This window comes from Pinus tabuliformis, chromosome 3_2, assembly GCF_031772625.1.
Source record: "Pinus tabuliformis cultivar Carrire ecotype Pingquan chromosome 3_2, CPIR1, whole genome shotgun sequence".
NCBI classification, from domain to species: Eukaryota; Viridiplantae; Streptophyta; class Pinopsida; order Pinales; family Pinaceae; genus Pinus; species Pinus tabuliformis.
The window spans coordinates 707,507,478-707,512,982 of record NC_142302.1 but is presented as its reverse complement, the minus strand read 5'-3'; the positions used below and the strand labels follow the sequence as shown (position 1 = coordinate 707,512,982).

Sequence of the window (5,505 nt, the reverse complement as noted above, 5' to 3'; positions counted from 1 at the left end):
TTGAGCTGGGACTTGGGGTTTTCTTCCAAGGCAACATTCTCTTGGTCAATCTGCGTCTCAGAGAACTCATCAATGACTTGAAGGAACCTATTTATCTCATCATCATCATCAAAAACTTTCCAATCATGGACATTATCAGGCAAGGAAGGTCTGTATTTGATTAGGACTTCATAAACTAATATGGGAGGCATGGGAGGTATAAACAGACTAGTAGACACAACAAGGGAATCAGCAAGCTAATTTTGACCTCTAGGAATAAATGAAATACAAAAATAATCAAAGGAATCCCTGATTCTCCATACCTCATCTCTGTATGCCTTCAACCTTGGGTGCTTTGCTTGAAAAGTTTTATTTATTTGTTGAATTATCAGATCAGTATCTCCAAATACCTTCAGATTCTTGATTCCTCTGTCTTTTACTGCATTAAGACCCAATAGCAGTGCTTCATATTCTGCTATATTGTTTGTCACTTGAAAAACCAGCTTAAAAGATAGCTGAATGCTTTCATTCTTTGGAGGTACTAGCACCACCCCTGCTCCTGCAGTCTCCCTGGAACATGCTCCATCAAAGAACATCTCTGAAATCTGACTTCCTTTCTCTTTCTCGGCCTGAACTGTTGGTTTTCTGAGCTGCATTACGGCCTTCTGAGATTCTTCTGTTTGAAGAATACATGCTCCAAGATCGGTGTCCACTGCATATATTAGATGATTTGTAGGATTCTTCTCATCACTAATGATGTATGCCAACTGTGCTTCTCTATATAACCTCCTGATTTCTCCTCCTAACACTAGGACAGTGGCATAAGATAAATCATTCTGTAGTGTCCCGCCTAGTCTCTTAATCCATCCTCTGGACAACATCATTCCAAACTTAGGGGGGACATCTACTACCACAATATCCATCATCATACTCTTCATGGGCAGCTGAGTTAAGGTAATAGCCAGATCTTTGATTAATCCTAGGCATTTGACTTTCCTTGAATCAAAAGAGAATAAATCATGATAGGGTCTAGTGATATCAAGGCCTAACTCTTCCATGATAGCTTTAGGCATCAAATTGTGGCTGGCCCCTGTGTCTAGCAGGCAATTGTGGAGGATTTTGTCATGAATGGTAAATGAGACATAAAAAGATGGAGAATTATTATCAGCAGGTTCAATCATAGGACTAAGGACAATGGCAGTCTTATCATCTTGCAAATTAACAGAGTTAGTGGAGCTTTGTGTTGTTCCTAGCTCAAGGGCCTCAAGGATGGGCTTTCTAAATGGTTCACTCTTCACCAACTCTACGAGAAGCACAAAGATTTTCAATTTCTGGACTTCTGACTTAAAGCTGAAAGAAGAAGGTGATTTATTGAAAGTTTTTACCTCTTGAACTGGAGCTTTGAGGATGACTGGATCAGATGCTGGTCTTCTTTGTTTGACATTCTGTGACTTTGTTTGGACAACGGATCTTTGGGTAGGATTCTCTTTGACATTCTTTGCATTTGATCTTAGGTTATATCTCTGTTGTTTCTCAGCTTGTAGGAGAGCTTCTCTATCCCATTCCTGACTGTCTTGTTCCTGCAGCAATGATTGTTCATACTCAGCCAATGTCAAAAATGCAACACTTCCTTTATCTTCCATGCATTGAATTTCATCCTCATCTTCTTCAAATTGTTCCTCCGTGACTACATTTTGGAAAGGGGATTTAAATTTATGATCTTCTTTTGATTCTTCACCCCTCTGCATAATTTGTAACTGCTCATTTGCTCTTCTGAATGGATTGGGGTTTCTTGGAGCAAAAGTGTTATGCTGCCTTGTTTTCCTTGAATTCTGCTCAACCTTCAGCTTAGAAATTTCATTAGCCAATGACTCTATCATCTTAGTCATTTTATCTAATTTAGGCTCTGAAGATGATGCGGAAGAAGTAGAAGCCTAACTTCTCTGTCTTCTTCTGTCAGCTTGACTTTTTAGCTTCTCTGCAACCATGATATTAGACTCTACTTCTTGTGCTGCATCCTACATATCAGCTAGAGTAGCACATCTTCTTTCTCTCAATAATAGGTAGAAATTAGAGTCAAAAGCATTAGCATAAGTGAGTTTGGCAGAGGTAGGAGTAGGTTTTACCTCGGCTGGTATCTTACTATACATTAGATTGAATCTTCTATTAAAATCAGGTATTGATTCCCCATTTTCCTTCTTAAGGTTACCAAACTCTGTATGATAGTACAACAAGTCCTTTTTATCTCCCCATTGCTTCAAAAATGCATCACCTAATGCTTCAATATCATCTATAGACCTATGGGGAAGTTCTCTAAACCACTTCCTAGCCTCTCCATCAAGGCTCTGGACAAAAACTCTCATCCACACATCATTTTCACTTATGTCTAAATTGTCAGCATAATTGTAAAAAGCTTGAAGGTATTCTTCTACTGTTACTCCCTTTGTACCAGTAAATTTAGGCATATATTTTTGATATTCTCCCACAGGCATAGGATTTAAAGGCACAGGCAATACCAATGGTCCATATCTAGCAGCTACAATTCTTTCTATCCTCGTAGGTGCTTACTGTCCAACCATGATTGGAATATTTGGAAGAATACTAGCAGATTGAATGGTAGGGAGTAATGTGATGGATGGCAGAGATAAAGGGATGTTTTGGACTGAATGGGATGCTTTCTTTGGACTAAGATTCAAAGGGGAACTAACTGAACAAGGGGCTGGACTAATATCTGAAGGTTTTTCCTTATTAACAGTGTTGTGCTCTAAATCTTCAAACTGTAAATCTTCAGCAACAACTTTATCTTTCAGAGATGCAAGAGATTTCTTAGGCTTACCTAATTTTGATGCCCCTTTCTGTGAATCTTTCTTCGATTTGACAATCCTCTCAGGGTCAGACAATGATTCAGTTGGAGATTTCTGAGGATTTCTTCGATTGTGTCTCACAAACTGAGCTAGAAATTCAATGTGGAGTCGCCAAAGGATGGTCTTCCTCCAATGGAGTTGCCAGATAGATGATTACAACCAAAAACTGTGTTCAAACCTTTTCTATCATCAAAGCTTGAAGCTGTGTCATTCTCCCAGGGAAGCTGAGCTTCAATTCTCCTCTCCCTGGCAACGACACCAATTAATGTTATCACCCCAAGAAACTCTCCTAGGTTGTATATCAGAGATGCTTGGGAACATTACAAACTCAACAAAAATGTTGGAAATATGGTGGATGAATGAAACAAATGCTACATATTCAAGCCAGATAACCACTTCTACTGTGCTTGACCCCAAACATAGGTGAACACCCCCAGACTACAAGGCTTTTAACCACCAATTACTCACAGTTTTAGCGAAAATGTGATGATGGAGAACACTGATCACACCAGTAGATGCACAGGACCCTGTGATGGCCAATTACAATCAGTTTAAAGATCTGTAAATCTGTTTTCTAATACACAGACAGGATGATAGCTCTCTAGCATTAAAACAACAGAAACCTGCAAACAAATTCAATGATACATGCTAAATCCTAACACAGAGGTGGGATGACAGCCCCTCTAATGCTAAACATTAACAACACATTAATAAATGCAAAACAGGCACAACCTGGAACATGAAGAAGACGTGGAAAGTGAGAAATCAACAGTAAAAGAAGCTTGTATTAGCTGGAAATGCAGACTAGAAGCTGCAGGTTACACAGTAGTTACAGTCTCCAGAAGTTGAAGCTTACAACAGAATAACACTCATCAACCCAATTACATCTTCTTTTTCAGTATATATGGAGTTTTTCACAAAATGGATTTGCTGCCCTAAGCGTGGAGGGGTCATAACTGACCACCAACCGCATTTAAAAACTATTATGGGCCTCTGATACATTCTGATTGTTTTAATGAACAAAATGGCTCTTTCTGTACTTTGATGTACTCCTTGAACAGGTGGAATGTTTCATGAATAGATGTCCATAATTGTTGAATGAATTCAACTGCTCAATGCAGTACTTTCTCATCCTTGACCATGCTATTCTTTGAATGGAGTTGTTGAGGATTAAATGTGCAGATTGCTGGGTCATCGCCTCTTTCCTCGCATGCATGAGTCAAGCCAAAAACACTGAAAAACGCCTTGAAAATTGACGAAGAGCCGAGAAAGAACGCTGGTCGTTGGATGAATTATATGGACAACGAAGATAGATTATGAGGGCTATCGGGAGAAATCACGGGCGAGTGGAACAAGGGCCATCAGATCACCATCGGGCAGATCCAATGGTAATTGGGGGCGGTAGATGCGGGCCATTTCCTCCTTGCGTGAGCTGTCCACAGGTTGGAATCAGAGATTCAACGCATATCTCCTTCGATCAGATTCATATTGACCTGGACTTATCATAACCATAACGAGCATCGAATCCAGAATGATCACCATAAAAATGATCTCCATATTCATCACTGCTGTCTGGCGATGCTTTTAGTGTATATTCAGACAACTCTCGTCGGGAAATGGGAAACCTTCATCTTCATCCCACCATGTACTCCCATAATATATGCCATACAGTATCAATTGGGATGCCCCTAGTAGTGCTCCTAGGCCATTGGGTAGCACAAGATTAATGTCAAAGTGTATGCAACCATAGACTGTCCAGATGGCTCCATTGGCAGTGCGACCCAAGGAAAGGTAGAAGGGCATGTACTTCACACTTTTAGTTTGGATAACCCTTTTCATGATGGACAAGGGTGCTGCATACACGAAGACATTGAAGACAATGCAGATTTTCCTAATAACTAAGGTCTGTCTCTTATGAGTATGCTCTAATGTTAATGTAAAACCTGCCACTACTGCGAAGAATATGCTTATTACTGCCAACAATCCCACAACTCTCATCTTCTCCTTTTTATTCTTACAGAAAACCAGGAACATAATAGTGTACACTGTTTCAAATATCACACCCGCTCCATTAACTGTAACTACAAGAATGTTGTTTGGATGAACAAAAGGCATGCCGTATAACACCCACAAGGAGCAGTTGAGCAGAGTCATGGGGTAAGGAAATCCAAAAAACCCTCGAGTCAATTTCCATTTCCACACCTTGAAAAATGCAAGCAAGGGTGAAAGGAACATGAAGATCGAAATAATGTTCCCTATGATTCCAACGACCAACCGAATCGTATCAGCGATCACCATTCTTTCGTCGAAGGAACATCACAGGAGAAGGGGAAAAAGCCCCCAAAATTAGATGTGAATAGGAGTGTTATAATGGGAGCGCATCCTTGTAGCAACTTGGGAAATAAATAAAATCAAGTGATGAGAAAAATCAAGTGTTGTGTGTGATAACCACGATACACACATGGTGCATGCAATGTAATGGAAAGCTAGATCTCAAGGAATTCCACTCCTATTGACATTATTGGCATGGCTTCGAATGTGATAAGAGATCCTCCATTATTTGACACATAGATGGAAATGGCATCATTCCACTATCGCCCAAATGCCTGGGCCAATATCAAAGGTTCGATGGGTTTTTTGTGGTAGCAAAATCGTTTGGCAA

At 40.0% G+C, this 5,505-nt stretch overlaps 1 pseudogene; it reads right to left on the bottom strand.

Annotated features, from left to right (window-relative positions):
- Positions 1-4,427: 4,427 nt before the first annotated feature.
- Positions 4,428-5,141, bottom strand: LOC149182608 (bidirectional sugar transporter SWEET5 pseudogene; annotated as a pseudogene).
- Between the last annotated feature and the right edge of the window lie 364 nt (positions 5,142-5,505).